Source organism: Ovis aries, chromosome 10 (assembly GCF_016772045.2).
Source record: "Ovis aries strain OAR_USU_Benz2616 breed Rambouillet chromosome 10, ARS-UI_Ramb_v3.0, whole genome shotgun sequence".
In the NCBI taxonomy this organism is placed as follows: Eukaryota; Metazoa; Chordata; class Mammalia; order Artiodactyla; family Bovidae; genus Ovis; species Ovis aries.
Window position 1 is genome coordinate 15,689,972 of NC_056063.1, and position 24,366 is coordinate 15,714,337.

Sequence of the window (24,366 nt, forward strand, 5' to 3'; positions counted from 1 at the left end):
ATACGTGTCGTAGATGCTCTGGGTGCTCCCCACCCCCACGATCCGGCAGCCCTGGCTGTTCCTGGGCACACTGGCCAGCGTCTAAACCTCAGCATCTCTCTGTGTCTCTGCTGGCCGGGAGGGTGGGTTAGAAATGACAGGGGTCAGCCCTCCCTCTGGGAGCCGGTACTGGAAAGGACTGGGTGGGTGAACACCCAGCCCACTTAGTGCTGGGTAGGGTAGCCCAGGCACGCGCCCTGCGCTGTCTCGCAGAGTTCTCAGCGCGGCGGCCGCGCCTGTCAGTGCTGTGCAGCTGGCGCCTGTTTTCCAGACGCAGCTCTTCAGTGACTTCGTTCCCCTTCCTGTCTCTTTTCTCCAATCCTCTTCCAGCGTTTCCTGGGATCCCCTCACCAGCAAACTACCTGGAAACCTTTGGAGCTTCTGGAGGAATAGTAACCAAGATACAGATAATAAACTATAGCTCTCTCTTTATTTGAGAACTGAAAATGATGTCTTTCTATGGGTTACTTGGCACCACCCCCCTGCTTTGGCCATGCCACTCGGTTTATGGGATCTTAGTTCTCTGATCAAGGATTGAAACCCATGCCCTCAACAGGGAAAGCCTGGACTGCTAACCACTGGACCACCAGGGAATTCCCTGGCACACACACCTTTTTGAAAAATCATGGACCAAATGTGGTATTATAATCCTTTTAAAATTAATATCATACTTCACAACTGACCATGTATACTCACACTAGTATTTTTGTGAGAGTTCTGATGTGTTCTCTGATCCTCAGCCTTCTCTCTTGGAGGGTCTGTGCCTCCGAGAGGTTTTAGCCCCTAATGTGTTTCCTGGGGACACCACACATGAAGCAGACTCCAGTCGGCCCAGCTGTCCCGAGGCTGAGACTCAGGAAGGTTTTGCCTAGGAAGTCGAGGGGCGCTTTCGGGCCACATCAGGCTTCCGTGGCTGTGTCGCTGCCTCTCGTCACCGAATTCCGCTGCTGTCCCCGTCAGTGCCGGCCGCCAGTCTGGCCACTGTCGTCTCCCTCGCCTGTCTCTGCTCCACCAGGGTGACGGCCATGCTCTACCCCATCCTGCAGGCCCCAGGGGATTCTGTGCTACTCAGCCCTCCTTCTCTTCACCAGACTCTTCTGGTCCCCGCTCTGAGCTGTGGCTGTGATGCTGGTGAAGTTTGCTCAAGTACTGCTGCCTCTCCTCTGTTTGGGATTTCAGCACCTAGTTTTTCATTTATGCAGTTTCTCTGTATTCTCCAGCTTGTTGAAATAACTACTTCAATGCCACAGACCTTTCCCATTAGAATATAAATTACCCAGGAAGACAGTTGCAAGGGAAAAGCAATACACAGTATCTCCTTAGCAGAAAAGAACTATCATTTCTTGGGGACAATTTTATTTCAAGACTGTAAAATTCAATGAAAAGTAATTCAAATAAATTAACTGCATCACTGATTCAGCTGGCATTCACTTTCCACCAAAGCCTGTACTTGCTTCAAAGTCTTGTAAGAAAAGAATATTAAAAGATGTTAAGTGGGAGAAAGAGAAACTAATTGGAGCCTATGTGATAATTTCACCGGACTACGTGTCTCACAAAGATAAGCACAGTCTCTTTCTGTTAAAAAAAAAGAAAGATAAATAAATACAAGGCTGGGACCATGACCCATGACTCTGGTTGGTTTCTTAACATGTTATTAGTCGTTTAGAAGTTTAATATTTCTGATATTGCAGTATTTCTAAATGGTACTGGTTATGTCAAGTAAGACTTGTGCTTGAAAGATTAAAAAACAAAATCTGTATTAGGAAGGAAACACAATTACTCAAGATATGTAAGTGATTAGTCTAGAGAGTTCAGTGTTGAATCCGTGAATTTACCTGCCAGTGTTTTCTGTTTTGATCTGAGTTGTGGTTACATGAATACATTCACTTTGTGAAAACTCATCAAAGCTGGAAATTTATGATTTGTGTACTTTTCTTCATTAAAAATTTTATTACCAGCGAAGGCAGAAAGCGCAAGAAGAAAACACAATTTTCTTAAAAAATCCAGCAGCCAGCTCTCTTAATTGGTTCAAAGAAGTTGAATCACAGGTGTTAAATCACATTGTGTTAGTTTGCCAGGGCTGCCGTAACAAAATGCCACAGACTGAGCAGCTTAAAAAACAAGTTTATTTTCTCACCGTTCTGGAGGCTGGAAGTCCAAGAGGAAGGTGCTGGCGGGTTTGATTTCTTCTGAGGCCTCTCTCCTTGGCCTGCTGATGGCTGCCCCTTGCTGCCTCTTCACACGGCCTTCCCTCTGCACACATGCACCCCTGGTGTGTCTCTCTGTGACCAAGTTTCTTCCTGGGAGGACACCAGTCACGTGGCCCACCCTAACTCGAATGCAGTAACTGTGGGGTTGCAGTGTCCTGTCTTGGTCTTGGTTTGGTTTCTCCAGAAGTTCACCCTGTGGGTTATGATACAACATTTGGTCGGGAACCCGAGAATGACTGCAGCGCAGGGTGATGTCTGCCGCATAGTTCACGTGCCACTGAAAAGTAGTGTATACTTGAGTCGATGGAATCATATTGGCTGAATTTATAGAATTGGGAGGAGTGCCATTTAAGTGGTAATTTTCTCGCAGTATTAGTGGAGAGGGAATGCCTGTCGAGCCAGACCATTTCTGAACGGGAATGTGTGTATGTGTGTGCACGTGTGCGTGCGCGTGTGCAGGGTTGTGGTGGTAACGGAGTATTGGTTGGAAGAGACCTTATTTTACTAATGAAGGTAATTCTGACATTCAAAGACGGTGGCTCTGCTGCACAGTTAAAAGGAGAGTATATGGATAGAATAAAAGGTCATAGACTGAAGGGGAGTTACAGTACTAGGCCAGAGGTGTTTTAGGACAAGACATTCAAGGATATATTGGTTCATTATTAAAGTAAAATAGAAACCAGCAAGCTTTGGCCTGTTGAAACTGCTACCTCCCAGGTGTAATATCTTTTAACTTGGAAAACATGGCTGTTGTCACCCTTTTTTTGTTTGTTTGTGTTTTAGTTAAATTTCAAAGGTAGAAGAGGAAGCGCTTAAAAATTATCAGATTCAGCAATGAACTCACAAATATAACTCACAAATTGATGTGTGTTATGGCTACTAGGATAGAAGAGCCTGGCAGGCTACAGTCCACAGGATCCCAGAGTTGGACACGACTGAGTGACTGACACACACACAGAGCTACTAAAATACTAAAATACTGCTGGTATGAGAATGAACCCACCCTATTTTATTTGGCTAGGGTTTTTGTTTTTTTTTTAATGAATACTGAGATTTTAGACAAGGCATTTCTTCAGAGGGCCAGGATAGTAACTATTATTCCTTATTATACTTAGGTGTTTTGCATAATTATTTTACCTGCCCCATCTCAGAAAACATATGGATTGCAGACTGCCTAATTTTAGTTCAGTCTCTTTTTTTGAGGCAGGGAAATTGTTCTGAATGCCTTTGAGAAGTACAACTGGAGACCAGTTTTTGTTATTCTGTGTCCATGTCCTTCCTGCCATGGAAAGAAGTGAAGAGATAAGTAAAAAGCCAAGTTGTATATCTTTGGACATAGGACAGAATGATAATAAGCTCTGTAGTTTTTGCTCTAGGAGTCTGGATAAAAGTGAAACATATTTAAGTGATTTGGGAGATCCTGTCAGACTGTTTGTTTTGCGCTTCTGGAGTAAGAAACACTATAAATTTTCCTTTGTCTCTGAAGTTAGGGGAGATTAAAAGGAAAAATTCCTGAAGAGGGAATCTTAATATTCCTGAAGGCTACCAGACCCATGTTAGGGATAGAATCGTAGTTTATTTGGCTAGGGAATTAAGAAAGCAGACAGTGAAGACTAACAGGGTGTTAATGTAACTGTAACTTAGGGTGAAACGCACTGTGATTCACTGTCTGAAAGAGAAGCGTGCGTGCGCGTATGCTCAGTCCCGTCTGACTCTGCAGCCTGCCAGGCTCCTCTGTTCATGGAATCTTTCAGGCAAGAATACTGGAGTGGGTTGCCATTTCCTCCTCGAGGGACCTTCCCGACCCAGGGATTGAACCTGCACCTCTTATATCTCCTGCGTTGGCAGGTCATGCTTTACCACTAGTGCCACCCGGGAAGCCCATGTATAGGCTGTAAAAACCCATCATTTGTACACTGCTTCACAGCATACTTTTGCAATACTATTACGTGAGCCTCAAGAATTCTGATAGGAAAAATAAATCACCCAAGATGGGTTAAGTGGACCACCTACTGTGAGATCGTTACTAGACCTGAGCCCTGAGAACAGAACGTTTAGAAAAGACACACAGTTCTTGTCCTCGCAGAGTTAGCATCTATAATGGAGGTAGTAGGGGAGGTGGTTCACTGGGAACAAAAGAGACGATGCAGCAAATTATCCGGGATAAGTGAGAGAAGCTTCGCCAGGAACCCAGCTTGAGTTAAGACCTGAAGTATTAGTTGGGGTTCTGCTTGGGCAAGCAGAGCATGCCTGTTGCCTTCAAGCAGCGTGTGTGGAGGGTTGAGAGCCAAGATGGGGTTGAAAATTTGCAAGTGTAAAACAGTGAGGTGCAGAGTGAGGAGAGTTGGGACTAGGTGTGCATGCCCATCAGAGAGTGACCTGAGCTCTGATGATGACTGCTTTTCCCTGCTCTGGTAAATGGAAATGGTAGCTCCTAGAAGTTTGTGAATCCTAGTGAAAATGCTTTGAGATCATTAAAGGTTGGTAGCATCCTCAGATTTCAGGAGGTAGGGGCTGTGGTGCAGAGCAGCTCAGACTGAGCAGTGCTATTAGAATAAAAGTTTCAATGAAAGAAGGGAAGAAGAGAAGTGATTTAATGCCTGGAATTTGTCACACATTGTCATTTTCAAACTACTGCACAAGTGCACTCATCTCACCTGCTAGCAAAGTAATGGCTCAAAATTCTCCAAGCCAGGCTTCAACAGTATGTGAACTGTGAACTTCCTGATGTTTAAGCTGGATTTAGAAAAGGCAGAGGAACCAGAGATCAAGTTGCCAACATCTGCTGGATCATTGAAAAAGCAAGAGAGTTCCAGAAAAACATCTATTTCTGCTTTATTGACTATGCCAAAGCCTTTACCTGTGTGGGTCACAGCAAACTGTGGAAAATTCTTAACAAGATGGAAATACCAGACCACCTGACCAGCCTCCTGAGAAATCTGTATGCAGGTCAGGAAGCAGCAGTTAGAACTGGACATGAAGCAACAAACTGGTTCCAAATTGGGAAAGGAGTATGTCAAGGCTGTATATTGTCACTCTGCTTATTTAACTTCTGTGCAGAGTACATCAAGCAAAATGCCGGGCTGGATGAAACACAAACTGGAATCAAGATTGCTGGGAGAAATATCAATAACCTCAGGTATGCAGATGACACCACCCTTATGGCAGAAAGTGAAGAAGAACTAAAGAGCCTCTTGATGAAAGTGAAAGAGGAGAGTGTAAAAGTTGGCTTAAAACTCAACATTCAGAAAACCAAGATCATGGCATCTGGTCCTATAACTTCATGGCATATAGATGGGGAAACAATGGAAACAGTGAGAGACTATTTTTGGGGCTCCAAAATCACTACAGATGGTGACTGCAGCCATGAAATTAAAAAGACACTTGCTCCTCGGAAGAAAAGCTATGATCAACCTAGACAGCATATTGAAAAGCAGAGACATTACTTTGCCAACAAAGGTCTGTCTAGTCAAGGCTATGATTTTTCCAGTAGTCATGTATGGATGTGAGAGTTGGACTAAAAAGAAAGCTGAGCGCCGAAGAATTGATGCTTTTGAACTGTGGTGTTGGAGAAGACTCTTGAGAGTCCCTTGGACTGTAAGGAGGTCCAACCAGTCCATCCTAAAGGAAATCAGTCCTGAATATTCATTGGAAGGACTGATGCTGAAACTCCAATAGTTTGGCCACCTGATGCAAAGAACTGACTCATTTAATAAGACCCTGATGCTAGGAAAAATAGAAGGCAGGAAGAGAAGGGGACGACAGAAAATGAGATGGTTAGATGGCATCACCAACTTGGTGGACATGAGTTTGAGTAAGCTCCAGGAGTTGGTGATGGACAGGGAAGCCTGGCATGCTACAGTCCATGGGGTCACAAAGAGTTGAACACGACTGAGCGACTTAACTAAACTGTAATGTAGTTCCAAATGGGTTAATCCTTTTAAGGGCAACCGTTTTCTCAGGAGAGACGCTGTATCATTTTGAAGTTAATTGCCATGCAGCCACAAATATTTTATGTACATTTCTATTTCGTCTTTTTATTGCTAATGCTGAAGTATTAAAAGATAGCTGTTGACTTTCTTCAAGTGCTTCATTCATTCACGAATAGTGGCTGTTTTCAGTATTATCTCTCATTACTTTTATTCAATACAGTACACAGTACTTCTTATACTGTAGCACTTGAGTATTTATCATTCTAAAGTTTAATTTGCTTTGAGTACTTTTGTGAAGGATTTCACATTTAATGATCATTTGTTTTACACAGTTACCCTCCAGTGAAAAGAATTTGCTTTACTAGTGCTTTGCTATTTAATATTTAAGGTCTTTCTTAGTTATGTTAATCTCTAACTCTATTTGAAACTAGTTTTTAATTGTCTTGGTTAACATACTGTCTAATCGACTATGCAGGTTGTTCCCTGAGTATAGTAATGTTTTACATGTTTAATATGCTTTAGATCTAACTAGATAATGCATATCTGATACAAGTTGGTAAGAATTTCCATTTTAATACACTGCCTATTGTGGAGGATACTACAGTGCTGTCTAAACTGTGTACGAATTTAGATATATTTGAAAGTCAATGAAACCATTTCTGCAGAACCATAGATATCTTTGTAAAACTGATTTTGTAATATTTTAAAACAGTTCTTGGAAGTTTGGTGCTTAAGGTTATATGTTTCTTTCTTTCTTTTTTCTGAGATGATTAATATACTGTCATCATAAGAGTTTGTCTAAAAACCTCCAGAACTAACCATGGGGCGACGGGATATGTCAGTACCAGGTAGAGAAGGTGGGACATAAGCGAAAAATGTGCACCTTAATTGTATTCTCGGCTCCTTCCTTTGACTTTTCCTTCTTCCCCAAGGTGTATGGTCCCCTAAGTCTACATTAAGTGATGTGCGGCCTGTTTATCCAGCATTCTTAGTAATAATGGAACTGGACAGACCTGATGTCCAAAAACAAGTTAACTGGTGAAGTAAATTATGACACCATATATTAAAATATAATTATTGATTTGTTTTTAGAAAAATGCTGTCTGCTGTGCCACCAGAAAATCCATGTATGTTTGTTTTTTTAATGGAAAATTTCAAACATAGTGAAAGTGAGGTCGCTCAGTCGTGTCCAACTCTTTGCAATCCTGTGGATTGTAGCCCGCCAGGCTCCTCCGTCCATGGGATTTTCCAGGCAAGAATACTGGAATAGGTTGCCATTTTCTTCTCCAGGGTTTCGACCCAGGGGTCGAACTCAGGTCTCCCACATTGCAGGCAGACATTTTACCCTCTGAGCCACAAGGGAATCCCAGGGTCAAACATAGTAAAGAGAATAATAAATGAATCTCAATATACTTATTACTCAGCTTCAAAAATTAACAACAGGGACTTCCCTGGTGGTCCAGTGGTTGAATCCTCCTGTCAATGCAGGGGACATGGGTCCAGTTCCTGGTCTGGGAAGACCCAACATGCTGTGGGGCGACTAAGTCCTTATGTCATAACTACTGAGCCTGCAAGCCCTAGAGCCTGTGCTCTGCAACACGGGGAGCCACCGCGGTGGGCAGCACCGGTACTAGAGAAGAGGCCCCACCCCCTGCAACCAGAGAGAGCCCACTCACTGCACCAGGGACCAGTGCGGCCAAAAATAAATACGAAGATTTAAAAACAAGATGTGTATGAGAAAACTGACCACAGCCAGCCCGTCCTGTTACATTCTTATCTCCTTCCTTAACCTCTCTTATCCTCTGCTGGATTACTGCAAAGCGGATCCCAGGTTTATCACCTTATCTGTGCATACATTACGTGTTTGGTCCTCAGATCCTGCTCCTTCTTTACGGATTGCTATATTCCTTCCTATTTAAAATAATATAAAATGAGAAATAGCTCCAAAGTGAAAAAAATTGTCTTTTCTGCTTAAACATTGTATTGAATTTCTGAATTTTTAAAATTTCCTGTTTTGTCTATAAGTAAATGTGATGTCATTCAGTGGTCTTATAAACGAAAAAGTATTTGTATAATATGGCCTTTTTTAATAGAAGAGCGTTATTGATCTGTAATTCACCTAGTATACAATTTATCCATTTGGAAGGTACAATTTGTTGTTTTTTAGTGTATTTGCAGAGATATGTGCACCCATCACCACAACCAGTTTTAGAACATTTTTTATCACTTCAAGAAGAAACCCCAATGACCTAGATGGGAAAAGCATCTAAAAAAGAGGGAAGGTATGCATAACTGATACGCTTTGCTGTACAGTAGAAACGAACACAACATTGTAAATCAGCTATACTCCAATAACATTTGTTTTATAAAGAAGAAACCCCATACCTGTTAGCAGTCACTTGTTATTTTCACCCCAAACCCCCGTCCGATAGGCAACCACTAATCTGCTTTCTATCTCTAAAGTGTGTGTTAGTCATATGTCAGTCGCTCAGTTCTGCCCGACTCTTTGCGACCCCACGGACTACAGTCCACCAGGTTCCTCTGTCCGTGAGATTTTCCAGGCAAGGATACTGGAGTGGGTTGCCATTTCCTTCTCCAGGGGATCTTCCCAACCCAGGGATCGAACCCGGGTCTCCTGCACTGCAGGCAGATTCTTTACTGACTGAGCTACAAGGGAAGCCCTATCTCTATAGATTTGTCTATTCTGGGTAGTTCATTTAAGTGAAATCATATTAATATTTGGTCTTCTGTAACAGGCATTTTTCACTTGACATAATGCTTCCAGGCTTCATTTATGTTTTAGCATTAATCAGTACTTCATTCCTTTTTATTGCTGAATAATATTCCATTGTCTGGCTTTTCCTTATTTTACTTATCCATTCATCAACTGGCGGACGTTTGGATTCTATCCACTTTTCGGCTATTACGAATAGTGGTGCTGTGAGCATTTGTGTACAGGTCTTTTTGTGACCTTTTCATTTCTCTTGAGTGTTTACCCAGAAGTAAAATGGTAGCTCACATGGTAACTTTATGTTAAACCTTTTGAAAATCTGTTTTCCATGGCAATTGCACTAGTTTTCATCCCACCCAGCAGTATTTGAGCCTTCTGATGTTCCCACCTCCTCATCCACACCTCTTACGGTGTGTCCTTTTGAATATACTCATCCTAGTGAGTGTGAAATGGTCTCACTGTGGGGGGTCTCTTTTGCATTCCCCTGACAGCTAATGAGTTGAATATATTCTCATGTGTTTGTTGGCCTTTTTTTCTTTTCGGAGAAATGTCTGTTCAGATCCTTCGCGTATTTAATTAAACTCGGTTGTGTTTGGTTACTGAATTGCGAGAGTTGTGTATATGTGTGTTACTGGATCACGTGTAGTTTTTTGTAGCCGCCGCCATAATCAGTATCCAGAAAACACCGTCCCCGCAGACTCCTTGTGTCACCCTCTGTAACCACACCACGCTCCTCCCACTCCCAAGCCCTGCTCACCCCAATGACATTTTTATCCCCTGGCAACTTCTGATCTGTTCTCCATTTCCATAATTTTATCACTTAAAAAGTATCATAAATGTTATGTAAATGCTTTTTTCACTTGACCTAAATTTCCTGGAGATTCGTCACAAGTTGTGTGTGTGTCAATAGTTTATTCCTTTTCTATCGCTGAATATTCATAGTATTGATGCATCATGGTTTTGTCTAATTAGTCACTCTTCCTGGTTGTTTCCAGTCTTCTGCTGTTAGAAATAAAGCTGCCATGAATATTGTGTATAGATTTTTGTGTGAACATAAGTTTTTATTTCTCTGGGATAAATACCCAAGAATGCCCTTTGCTGGGTCATATGGTAAGGTATGTTAAATTCTGTGAGAAACTACCATACTTTCAGAGTGGCGATTTTTAAAAATAAAAATACAGATAATTAAAATGTAACTAACAAATATAAAAAAAACTTCATTAACACAAGCAGTTGAAATAGGATATGTCCAGCTTTAGAAATTGCTGGATATTTTTCCTCTATCACGGCTGGTAGCCATTATCACTGACATTTATGATAATCACTTTCCCCCTGTAATTTTAGCATTTAAGCCTTCATTACTCTGCAGTCTATTTTACATTGCCTATTTCTGAATGTTCATTTGGATCATAGAGTATGTAGTATTTTTTTGGCATGGCTTTTTCACTGAACATTGTTTTCTAAGATAATCCATGTTGTATATATATAGTGGTGGTTTATTCATTTTCTTTGCTATATTCCACAATGTGTATTTAGCTCAGTTTATCAGTTTTTACTGTTACTGGATATTTGTGACTTGTTAACAGTATTGCTGTCAACTTTTTGTACTTGTGCCCTGGTACATATATTTTTAAAGGTGTATGGACTTTGGTCACAGAGTAGACACGTTCACTTCCAATTGATAATGCCAAACTGTTCTCCAAAGAAGTTAACACCAGTTTACAGCCCCATCAGCAATGTATGTGAGTTCTTTTTGTCTCAGTTCCTCTCTAGTCTCTCCAATGGTGTTGACCTTTTTTTAAAAAAAAAAAATGTTAACTGGTATTATGGATGTGTAGTAACCTGTCTTTGTGGTTTTTTTCAACATTTCACTGATTTCTAATAAAGTTGAATCCCTGTCATATATTTATTGTCCATTTGGATTTTCTGTTTTGTGAAATTCATTCTTGTTCAGATCTCTTGTCCATTTTTTATTGGATTGGCTTTTCCTTGCACTCACTCTGTGCGTATAGCCTCCTGGGATTTTAATTTTTTTATGGTAAGAAGTTTCTGTTAGGCTTTCCACCTTAGGCAGGCTCTGGATTTTGATTTCTGTCCCCCGACACTTGCCTTGGGCATCCTAAACAAAGAGTCAAGTTTTCTGATTGGCCTATGACCACAAAGATTCTTGTTTTCCCTATCTTTGGAGCTTGGTGATCATTTATTATCTTGTAGTCTTTTTTTAAAAAAATCTTTCTCAAATCTGTTGCAATACTGCTTCTGTTTTTATGTTTTGTCTTTTCGGCTGCTTCTGTGGAATCTTAGGTTCCCAACTAGGGACTGAACCTGCACCCCCTGCATTGCAAGGCGTGGTCCTAACCACATCAAGGAAGTCCCCTCTGGTAGTCTTTTTAATACTTTCAAGATTTTATTCAGCTTTTACAGTTGTTTTATAGGAGGTTTGATCTAAGTAACTTAGCCCATCATTATAGGAAATAAGAAGTATAGTTAATTTATTGGATTTAACAGAAGAAAGATAACTAAAGAGAGAGTTGCTGAGTGTCAAATAAATGCTTCTTTTCTACAAAAATCATATGAATTCCCAAGAGCTCCTTCTAAAGTTGAGAGTTGGAAGTGTGGATACTCTGAGCAGAGAAAAATTAAGGAATTAGAGTCATTACATTATTTTTTTTAACTCCAGGTTTCACTTTTTGACAGTCTTGTTGATTCTGTTATGAAAAATTAGGAAATTATTTTCCTCACGATTTCATTGGTTGTATTGTCACTTTCTGCCATAAGGGTGGTGTCATCTGCATATCTGAGTTTATTGGTATTTCTCCTGGCAATCTTTATTCCAGCTTGTGCTTCATCCAGCCCAGCATTTCTCATAGTGTACTCTGCATATAAGTTAAATAAGCAGGTGACAATATACAGCCTTGATGTACTCCTTTTCCTGTTTGGAACCAGTCTGTTGTTCATGTCCAGTTCTAACTGTTGCTTCCTGACCTGCATACAGATTTCTCAAGAGGCAGGTCAGGTGGTCTGGTATTCCCATCTCTTTCAGAATTTTCCACAGTTTTTGTGATCCACACAGTCAAAGGCTTTGGCATAGTCAATAAAGCAGAAATAGATGTTTTTTCTGAAACTCTCTTGCTTTTTCCATGATCCAGTAGATGTTGGCAATTTGATCTCTGGTTCCTCTGCCTTTTCTAAAACCAGCTTGAACATCTGGAAGTTCACGGTTCACATACTGTTGAAGCCTGGCTTGGAGAATTTTGAGTGTTACTTTACTAGCGTGTGAGATGAGTGCAATTGCGCAGTAGTTTGAGCATTCTTTGGCATTGCTTTTCTTTGGGATTGGAATGAAAACTGACCTTTTCCAGTCCTGTGGCCACTGCTGAGTTTTCCAAATGTGCTGGCATATTGAGTGCAGCACTTTCACAGCATCATCTTTCATGATTTGAAATAGCTCAACTGGAATTCCATCACCTCCACTAGCTTTGTTCGTAGTGATGCTTCCTAAGGCCCACTTGACCTCACATTCCAGGATGTCCGGCTCTAGATGCGTGATCACCCATCATGATTATCTGGGTTGTGAAGATGGTCTCTGTATAGTTCTTCTGTGTATTGTTGTCACCTCTTCTGCTTCTGTTAGGGCCTCTTCTGCTTCTGTTAGGTCCCTACCATTTCTGTCCTTTATTGAGCCCATCTTTGCATGAAATGTTCCCTTGGTATCTCTAATTTTCTTGATGAGATCTCTAGTCTTTTCCATTCTATTGTTTTCCTCTATTTCTTTGCATTGATTGCTGAGGAAGGCTTTCTTATCTCTCTTTGGTATTCCTTGGAACTCTGCATTCAAATGGGTCTGTCTTTCCTTTGCTCTTTTGCCTTTTGTTTCTCTTCTTTTCACAGCTATTTGTAAGGCCTCCTCAGACAGCCATTTTGCCTTTTTTGCGTTTCTTTTTCTTGGGGATGGTCTTGATCCCTGTCTCCTGCACAGTGTCACAAACCTCCGTCCATCGTTCATCAGGCACCTGACGTGCTGCGGTCCATGGGGTTGCAAAGATGACTGGACTGAACTGATTGTCACTTTATTAAGGTTTTTAAGGTGAGCATTCTGTTCTGCAGCTAATTCTCTGGTTATTTAACCTTAGTATTAATTCGATAAATAGATTTGTACTTTGCTTCTAATCTTTTGATCATACCGTCTTATTCCTAAATTATTTGTTTTCATTTATCTCTTTATTGTCTCGATTTTAACAATAAATCCCCCTTTTTTTTTCCCAGAAAGGGTTTATGAATGACTTTAGCAAAATATCCATTATTTTCTTGTCAGCTCCATTGTAGAATTTTAATCTCCATTTTAGACCTGCTATTTTGTGTCTGTTTTCAATATGTAGTTATAATTTTATATATAGAGAAAGTGATTTACCATATATATAAGATATATATATCTTTTATTTCTCAAAGACTTCTAGGCAGTTAATAAATGTTTACTTTTAAGCCGGCAGTGCACTGTAGTGCTGTTGTGGAAGAATTGATTTACTTATTGAACCATACTTCCCTTTTTGCCCCCCCCCCCACATTTCCTGTCTTTATTTCCTTTGATGTCCAAATTTAATTTTTAATAAGTTTGCTTTGTCTTAATTATAAACTCTGATTTAATTTAGTCAATATTGCTTATATCATGGGAAAATGATTGGTCCTTTTCTCGAGTTTTATGTGTTTGTAGTGAAATGGATTGAACTGTTACTTCTGTGGGCTTATATAATTGAGGCCTGTTAATTATCTTAAAGTATTGCTTTAATAAATTTTTATTCAATAAAAATTATTCAGTTAATTTTTCAGTGTTGTTTTCAGAAGGTAGTGTGACATGCCGAAGGCAGGACTTCTTCTCGAAAAGAAGTATGTTTTTGTATGGTAAATTGCCACTCTCTTAAGTATTATTCGCTATATGTAGTCATAAGAAAACCAAAAGTGATATTCAGATAGCCTGGCATTGATTTTCTTCACACATCTCCCTCCCTTCTTGCTGGCTGCCTCAAAAGGGAGAGGGTTACACATTTCAACTAATGGCAGCTTGGAATTTATTTATTCGTAGTAGTTTTAAGGAAAGTCATTGTCATTGTTTCGAAATAATAAATCAAAATCAAAAAGCCGGCCTGGAGAACTTTGGGGAGAATCTTTGAATGAATAGCTATAAGACTATTTAAAATGTTTCAGTTATGCATATAAACATTACCTTCTAATTTTCTTAAAAACACTTTTTTGACGAGTTGAGCACCTCGTCTCTGAACCATGTTTAAGTTGTTTGATGAACATTGTTCTTCAGAGATGGAGGAATGAATCAGTTTTCTACTCTTCAAAGCTGAGAGTAGGATGTGTGTTGATGCAGTGTATGTGGTGGTAATTGAGAAGGTTCTAGAACCTAATTGCTGAGTGAAAACCCTCCTCAGTTTCTCATTAGAAGCTCTGAGGTCTTTGACACACTTCTTTGCCACACTTTATAGTGTCTTCATTTGCAAATTAGGTGTAGCAATAACGATATTTTTAGCACAGTGCCTGCAATTATTTAATGCTCATCTGAACCTTTTATTTATCTTTAATTGAATTTTTATTATTTTTATTTTACATGTATAATATGAGCCTATAATTGTGTGGGCTAGAATTTTGAGCAGTGATGAACAATAGACTTAAAGATGTAAAGGTCTTCGGCTACAAGAACAGTTTTAAATAAATGTCCAGTGTAAACGTGTTTTAAAAATATGAGTCTTAAGAAAATGAATTGCTTTGGCCTGTGTCAGCTTACAATAAAATTTAAAAGAAATCTGTCATCGATGTGAAGCCAGGGAGAAGATGTTATTAGTAACTTGAGTGAGATGTGTGCTCAATCCAGAAAGATGGACCAAGGACTGACATTGGCCCTGTCCTTCTCTATTTGATTTTATAAAATTCTGGTAGGAACCAGGGTTGTAGGCATCTTCCTTGTTTGTTTTAGAGTAAGCGCATTTCTCTCTCTGTCTTCATTTGTTTGGTTGTTTAATACACTCTGAGTGACTAGAAGCTAAAAGATGCCTGAGTTCCAAGGCAACCTTTGGGGTTTTTTTTTAAACTATGTTGATCTTAGTTGACATCTTTCATTTATTTGTTTACAGATATTCAAAATACTTTTCTTTCTGATGAACTTAAAAAAAAAAAGATACTGTTTTTCATGTGGACTGTTTTTTTTTTCAAGTCTTTATTGAATTTGTTACAACATTGCTTCTGCTTTATGTTTCGGTTTTTTGCCCTTGAGGCATGTGGGATCTTAGCTCTCTGACCAGGGATCAAACCCACACTCCATATATTGGAAGGTGACCTTTTAACCACTGGACTGCCAGGGAAATCCCCTGATGAACTTTTTTATGCTGTGTTCTTGTGGTTAAGTCTTCTAATAATTTATAAATAATTTGCCACCCATGTGGCTGTGTAAAATAAGATTTTAAGCAACAGTAACTCAATTTTATCTTTCAAAGCTATGCAATACAAAAACCATATGTGTTCAGAAGTAAATTTAGGAGAAAGCAATGGCAACTCTCTCCAGTACTCTTGCCTGGAAAATCCCATGGACGGAGGAGCCTGGTGGGCTACAGTGGGGTCTCGAAGAGTCGGGCACGACTGAGCGACTTCCCTTTCACTTTTCACTTTCATGCATTGGAGAAGGAAATAGCAACCCACTCCAGTGTTCTTGCCTGGAGAATCCCAGGGACAGGGGAGCCTGGTGGGCTGCCGACTATGGGGTGGCACAGAGTCGGACACGACTGAAGCGACTTAGCAGCAGCAGTAAATTTAAATAAATCTGTAAATATGTGGATGAGTGTGTATTGCCTGTTAAGGAATCATCAACTTTGGCTTATATAACCAGAAAAACTCACTTATCATTATCGTTTAGGTCATTTGTTTACCTGGTTATTTTAAAAAGTATGTGAGCTATAGCATCTGTGCGCCAGTGTTTTAACTTAAGTGTTAAAAAAGCTAGCAGTATCTTTTCTTGAAACTTCTGTTACCATGTTCTGGGGGGAAAATGTCTAATTATTTGAGTAGTTTGCCACAAGCTTATTAATTTGGAAAATTGAAGATATTACTAGCTACTTAGGGAACAAATGGCCACCCCGCTGGTTAAAGCCTCAGGCCCCTCTCTGTGTCTGAAGGTAGCTCATTCTGTAACTTTCTTCTTTCACATCTTACTGTTTATAAAAAAACTGGCCATGTCTGTCTCCCAGCTTCAAGTTTTCAGACTACGTTTCTCTTTCTCAGTTTTCTTACTTCATTCCCTCCCAGAAGACTGAAGCATAGCATACAAGATGGTTTTTCATCCAGAGTATTTTAATTGCTTGATACTGCAGGGAAACAGGAGGATTATTCACTTCTCCATTCACCCTCACACACACCCCCACACCTAAAGCAGGGGCGGGGGTAGTAGTACAAAAGCTGACTGTGTCAGAGAAATCTGTAGAGTTGTTCCTTTGCTTACTTAATATATAAGCACCCTTCCCCTCCATCCATCTGCATAAAGAGATTTAGTTATTCAGTCCCTTAGTCATGTCCAACTCTTTCAACCCCATGGACTGCAGCATACCAGGCTTCCCTGTCCTTCATTGTCTCCCGGAATTTGCTCAGACTCATGTCCATCGAGTTGGTGATGCCATCCAACCATTTCATCCTCTGTCACCCCCTTCTCCTGGCTTCAGTCTTTCCCAGCGTCAGGGTCTTTTCAAGTGAGTCGGCTCTTCACACCAGGTGGCCATAGTACTGGAGCTTCAGCTTCAGCATCAGTCCTTCCAGTGAATATTCAGGATTGATTTCCTTTAGGATTGACTGGTTTGATCTCCTTGCTGTCCAAGGGACTCTCAAGAGTTCTCCAGCACCACAGTTCGAAGGCATCAATTCTTCGATGCTCAGCCTTCTTTATGGTCCAACTCTCATATCCATACATGACTACTGGAAAAACCATAGCTTTGACTATATGGACTTTTGTTGGCAAGAATTTTGGCAGAAATTGGCAAAAACTAAGAATTTTTAGTTCATTTTTAGAAATCAGGTAGCTATTTTTCTGGATTTAATCTGATGATGATCCTGGATCTGAGTGAGGAAAATCTGCCTGGCTCACAGAGGTTTCTCTCTAGGTTAAACTTATTCCCAGACCTGCCAGTTACCCCTTTTCCTTTCTGTGGTTGTGGCTACACACTTCTCATCCATGGATTCTCTGTTCTGGTGTTCTTGTTTCTTTTCTGTGGCAAACTGACTGGATTCCCTTTTTCACTGATTTTGTTGTCTTATTTTAAGCTAGGATTTGATGTATGATGTTGTCTAACGAGTGGAGAAGCTAACCTTGCTTCAGCATTGTATTGCCTGTTGTCAGGGCTCATGTCCTTTGCAGAGTCTCTCACTCAGTTCCTGGTATGTGGTCTGAAAGTGGTGTTACGTGGGAGCTCAGAGCTTGGCACTTTGGGTGTTGCTTGCTTGCTGTGTGCCTGTGGCAAGTTGCCTGACTCTGTTGGTTTCTCATTGATAAAACAAGATCTTTTAATACTGCCCACCTCTATCTGTTAGACGTCCTAAGATATCAGTGATGCAAATGTGTTTTTCTTTGTACAGAAGTTCCAAGGTAAGAAGTCCAGGTCTGGTGTGGCGGTCCCATGGTTAAAAGCAACTGTCTGCCATCATTAGTTAGCAGTTTCCATTCTCAAGATGATCCAGAATGGCTGCTGTGGTTCTAACCATCACATCTACATTCCAGGCAGCAAATGGAGGCAATAGGGCAAGTCAGAAAGGCTCACCCAGCTATGTGAGAGGACCATATCCAGATGCATACCCTGTCAATTTTGCTTCTATTCCTTTGGTCAGAACTTGATAACTTGACCTTGCACTTACAGAGCATCAGAAAATACCAGTTTTTATCTGGGTACAGTTGCCACCGCAGTGGAATTAGGGTTCAGTTACTAACAAAGAGGGAAGAATGGGTGCTGGGAAAGTAGCAATCTGGGCACCTCAGAGATAAAGGGGACATTGCATGCATAGTACTGAGTGCTGACACAGTACACCTCCGTGAACGCAGGCGTTTTCATGATGTTTGCCTAAAGGTCAGTTTACCAGCAGGTCCCACGTTTTCTTATTCCTTTCTACCCGTTTATGTACTTTTCAGGGTAGTGTGGTCTTTTATAGTATCATAATACCTGAAACCAAAACAACCACAGATGATTTCTTTGAAGGGTAGAGGTAGGTAGGTAGTAGTTGTGCCCCTGTTGGAAAACCATTCGTATCTGTACAATAAGTTTCATCTTTTTTGCTTCATTCAGTTCAGTCGCTCAGTCATGTCCGACTCTTTGCGACCCCCTGACTCGCAGCACGCCAAGCCTCCCTGTCCATCACCAACTCCCAGAGTTCACTCAGACTCACGTCCATCAAGTCAGTGATGCCATCCAGCCATCTCATCCTCTGTCATCCCCTTCTCCTGCCCCCAGTCCCTCCTAGCATCAGCGTCTTTTCCAATGAGTCAACTCTTCGCATGAGGTGGCCAAAGTACTGGAGTTGCAGCTTTAGCACCATTCCTTCCAAAGAAATCCCAGGACTGATCTCCTTCAGAATGGACTGGTTGGATCTCCTTGCAGTCCAAGGGACTCTCAAAAGTCTTCTCCAACACCACAGTTCAAAAGCATCAATTCTTCGGCGCTCAGCCTTCTTCACAGTCCAACTCTCACATCCATACACAACCACAGGAAAAACCATAGCCTTGACTAGATGGACCTTAGTCGGCAAAGTAATGTCTCTGCTTTTGAATATGCTATCTAGGTTGGTCATAAGTTTTCTTCCAAGAAGTAAGCATCTTTTAATTTCATGGCTGCAGTCACCATCTGCAGTGATTTTGGAGCCCAAAAAAATAAAGTCTGACACTGTTTCTGCTGTTCCCCATCTATTTCCCATGAAATGATGGGACCGGATGCCATGACCTTAGTTTTCTGAATGTTGAGCTTGAAGCCAACTTTTTCACTCTCCTCTTTCACTTTCATCAAGAGGCTTTTTAGTTCCTCTTCACTTTCTTCTTCATTAGCTGGTTTTAACATTGGTGGAGTTGATATGTCCTTTTTTAAAAAAAGAAAAGAAATGTGTTTATTTTTCATTGCACTGGGTCTTTGTTGCTGTGCTCAGGCTTTCTTTAGTTGCAGCAAGCAGGAGCCACCCTTTGATGCGGTGTGCAGGCTTCTCATTGCGGTGACTTCTCTCGTTGCGGAGCACAGACTAGACATACACGGCCCTCAGTAGTTGGAGCAGGCAGACTCGGTAGTTGTAGCTCGTGGGCTTAGTTGCTCCAAGGCATGTGGATTCTTCCTGGGCCAGGGATTGAACCTGTGTCCCCTGCATTGGCAGGCAGGTTCTTATCCACTGCTCCAGTAGGGAAGTCTGATATGTCTTTTTTTACTTTGATTTTTAAATCTTCAACTGCTTTTCCCTCCCACTACTTTGAACCAAAAAGGCCACTATTAGTACATATTCCGTTTTGTTTGTTTGTTTAAATAAAGAGAATTAATGTACTTAAAAATGTTACATCCTTTAAATTGTCTTAGGGTGACACAGAATGACAGTTGGGGATGATTTTACTTAATGTTTAACCATGTTTCATTAAACAACCTCAGTGTTACCTACCAAATTTTTATATGAAGTTTTACTATTTTTCTATATATTAAAATTGTATAGTGAATTTTATAGTATATAAATTTTTGTTATATAATTGTAAGAGACATAGTTGAGCCTTCTTGCCTCTTATTAAGTACAGTCTACCTTATATCCAAATAATTAAATTCTGATAAGATAGGAAAAAGAGAGGAGTGATATATAACTGGGAACCAAAATGACATTTTGGTAAAGCCTGTCTTCAGTTTTCAAGGTAGCTGAATATCTGTATATTGCATCCCAGTGTGTTTCTTTCTGGCCGTGTTGTGAAAGGTAAACATGTGTGTGTCATAAATGCCTGTGGGTTGCAGTTTTGGGTTCCGTTTTTAAATAAAGCAGTCACCTGTGACTTTTAGATTCTTTTGCTTGGTATTTCTATCTAATAATCATTAACCTTTATTAATAATTATTTCTATACACACTGATATAGTCTTTCCTTTGTGTGGATAGGAAAAAATGTAAAATTCAAAGTAGTTTTTAAAAAATAAATATAAATGAAAATTCATCAAATGATAGGGCACCTGAAGTAAATGCTAAATGTTGTAGTTCTTTGTAAAACCACCTTAAGTCATAGAAGTTTATCAAACTCAAGTAATCATTAAGATTAAAGTTTGTATCATTCAACAGTTTTAAGAAACTTTTAATATTAGTTAACAAACCTATAACAAGGTAAAATCAGCGTGGAATTTGTTAAAAATCAGACTTGCCCAATTTTATACTTTAATTATGTAGAAAAATATGTACTGAAGATTCTAAAAGGCTGTAATCAAAATAACTTTTGAAAGTTTGGGCCTGTCTTCAAAAAGGAATTTGTAAAATAACTAAATCTTTTTTTAAAAAAATTACTAAAATTTGCTGTTAAATGTAACTGAATATTCTGGAGTCCTCAGTTTGGAAAAACCTGCTGTATTCTTAGGTTAACTGCATCTTACTTATTTTTATTTTATGCTAGGGAATAATTTTTTAAGACAGGTAACAAGGAAATATAGTATAATTATTTGACTTTTTAATATGCAGTATGTTTTTAAAAATGTGTAGTAATTTAAATAAATTTAGAGTTACTCTATTTTATGTAGAAAATGCTTGATATTGCATAGTTTCTGCATTCTTGGAAGGATGTAACTAACTGTAAGTTATTTATAATAGCTTATAAGACTTACATTAATAGTGGTGACTTTTGTTTAATTGAATCTCTTGAACTCTTGTGTATCTTTGCAAAGAGGAGAAGTAGGAATACAGTCACTTATTCAAAATTTCATCTTAGCTATTGCCCTCTTCCCAGCACATCTTTCTTTATCACCATCCCCTTGGTGTTTGTTCACAGAAGCAAAATAATTTTATTATTAACTTAGGCAAAATATGATTAGGAAGATAAGTCTGCTACGGAAGTAACCATTATATGTTTCAGAGCTAAATATGGGGGAGGGGCAGAGGAGGATGGGTGGACTGGTGGTTTGGGTTTAGTAGATGCAAACTGTTATGTATAGAATGGATAAACAGGGTCCTGCCTTATAGCACAGGGAACCCTATTCAGTTATCCTGGGATAAACCATAATGGAAAAGAATATAAAAAGGAATGTGTGTGTATTTAACTGAGTCATTTTGCTGTACAGCATATATTAATACATTGTAAGCTCCAATAAAAAAAGTTTAAAAAACAATATAAATAATTTCTAAGTTGCATGCTGTTTTGGATAGTTCATATTACATCTCTCCTTTATTTGCAAGATTATTATGATTCCAGTGCTCTGATTTTAACCTTGACTGACACCATTGCAGCTTAAGGTATTTGATCATAATTTATTAGATAGGGGTATCTTTAAGAGTGTGATATCACGTTATTCCTGACTGATTTTAAATTACTGAAAACAGCTGTAGTGATTATTTTGCTCTTGTAGATTTTGCATATGAAGCTAGGAGATAAATGTCCTAAGAAAAATTTACCATATGTATTTTTAAACTAATTAAGTTGAAAACTGCATTTGCCTGGAGCAACTTAAAGTAGAGCCTTGTATCTTACAGAGTTCAACACAGTATGAAGCTTGCATTTGTTGAAAGTTCTCTGTTCTGTTCATGTCTAAGTTGAAAGCGTAGTTAATGTAAATGTGCATTTTTGTGCCTGTTATTCATGGTTATGTCATGAAGATACCTTTGCACTGGATAAGCTAATAACCAGGCTATGGAAAGTCTGTGATAGGTGAGGCATTTTACATGTTGCTATTCAGTTGCTCAGTCGTGGCCGACTCTGCGACCCTGTGGACTGTGGCTCACCAGGCTCGTTGGTCCATGGGGATTTTCTGGGCAAGAATACTGGAGTGGGTTACCATTTCTTTCCCCAGCGATTTTACATGTAATTTAGAATTTAATTGAAGCCATATAAATGCGCTATCAACTGATCGTTACTATCTGTTTTACTGTGAGGATGTTGAAGTTCAAAGAATGAAGAATCTTGCTTATGGTCATGTAAGCAAATTAGGGGAAGTTAATTGAATTTGAACCCAGGTCTGACTCCAGAGCCCATATTTGTTTCACTGTCCTGTATTTTTTCCTCATAGGAAGTTCTGTGGACTTTATAAGCCATAAAAAGTAACCCCCCTTTTCAGCAAACCTGACATGTGAAAATCTCGATTTGCCAATATACAAATTGGGATATTCTTTATTCTTGTGAGATGATTCATCTCATGTTCTTTAAATGACACGACATGACATTTAAAATATTATTTGCTTTCCCAAAATCCAATTTATCACTCGACGTTTTAAGAATACCTGCATCGTGAGATTTTACCAAGTGAGGCAAACCTCTATTTTGGTATTCTTTGTTTAGCATGTACTTCATGAATGCCTGCTCTGTGCCAGGTCTAGGTGTTACAGAGATAAGTGGCCTGCAAAAGCATAGTTCCTGCTGTCTCTGGAGCTGGTATAACTAGGTTTCAAATACGGGTTCCACCTTGATCTCTCAGTAACTGTAGGATCTTGGCAGGTCCCTTAGCCCTCGAAGTCTCTTTCTTTATCTTTCTTAGGGTTATTGTAAGGATTAATTGAGATAATATATGTTCATAGAATGGTACCTGGCATGTGATAAAACACTGTTACCTTTTAACATCTTAAGAATAGCACTTCAAATATAAGTACTTTCCTTTAAAAAAAAAAAAAGCTCAATTAGTATCATGATCTTCAGTCTGAGACAGTAGTCATCATTTCTGTATCATTTGAGTTGTGTAAGCATTTCCCTTTGTTCTGCACACTGCCATACGCATTTTAGAAATACAGTATACCTTAAGCTGTGTGTTTGTTTTTTTATATTTTAAGGGTAATGCTAGAATCACCATGTGGTATAATTCCAAATACACGCATATATATATTAGGCATGTGGCAAGTGCAGTAACCTGTTTTCTTATTACCTTTCTTCTGAAAAAGAAGATAGAGTCACTTTGTGATTTATTCTTTGGAACAATATGAGAAAAGATTTGAGGAAGTTCGTCATTGAGCGCAAACAAAAATGTTCTGACAACTTCACTCTGACTTATAGTAGACATTTTGTACAATTACTTGAGTCTTTTGAATGGGAAGTATTTCAGTATTTTTTAAAGTAGTAAAGTTTAAACACTAGGTATTTCCATTGCTGTACACCTGAAACTAACCCCACATTGTAAATCACCAATATTTCAATAAAAATTTAAAAAACTAGGTATTTCGTGTGCACTTTACAATATGCAGACACTTGAATATGTAAATACCAGTGCAAGTGATTTTGAAGATATATTTATGAAAATTTCTACAAGAGTGATCAATCTAGCCATATTTCCTTCTAGATTACTAAATGTTTTAGGATATTATGATAAAGCTTAAGGAGGAATTAAATGCATCTCAGAAATGAGTTTTTAGAGATGTTCAAAAAATCAGTGGCAGATTTCCTAAAGTAATGGTTTCCATCAATAAAATTTTGTTATAACAGTTAAATTTTTTGTGAACTGATGCAAAAGCGTCACTTATAATACTTCTAAGATTTGTACAAACTATATCTCCTGTGAAAAGATGTGTCAGGGCTATTTTTATTATCTGAAACGAAACCTTGTTAGAGAAAATCTTACTTTGACATTAAATCATTACCGAGTTTTTTTTTTTTTTTTTTTTTTAATATTACAAAGTCCAAATGCCAAGGAAAAGTCAACTCATAAGCTGGAAAGATATGTAGATAGTTCAATTATAGTGACTGATAAAATATATTTTAGTATTTTTTTTTCTGTTTTCACAGTTCTTTTGAATCCTGATTAAGCTGTTTTTAAGTACATAAGGGATAATTTGATGTTATAAACTTTTTTTCTTGTTATACAGAAAGAAAATTATGCAGTTGATGTAGAGATTTTTGTTTTTAACATGGATTTTTAAAAGACTTTTGTACAGTAGGTTTTAAAATATTTCTTTTAGTATGTACAGCCAACTTTTATGTTACCTTAGATGTTGTAATAGGAAGTCAGTTATAGTTCTGAGTGAATATTAGCTCTCCTAAGTTTTTATGTGTAAGCAAACTTTTTGCATAGATGCTAACTTCTGTAATCTCAGTTAAGATTTTCAGAAATATTTTGTTAAAGTTTATTAAAGTCAAGATTTAATGACCAGTTTTAATGGTTAAATTTTAAAGGGGTGAATTAAGGTGTTATTTGTACTTAGAAGTCAAAGAAAATAAGTGGCATAGAAATAAATGATTTAGCTGTTCTTTGCGAGCAAAAAATGTTCTCACCTTTAAAGCTAACTTTCTTGATTA

General features: G+C 39.0%; 1 protein-coding gene across 3 annotated transcripts in view; it reads left to right on the forward strand.

Annotated features, from left to right (window-relative positions):
• Positions 1-24,366, forward strand: part of GTF2F2 (general transcription factor IIF subunit 2) — a 136,737-nt gene that overhangs the window by 31,499 nt on the left and 80,872 nt on the right. The window lies entirely within an intron of this gene.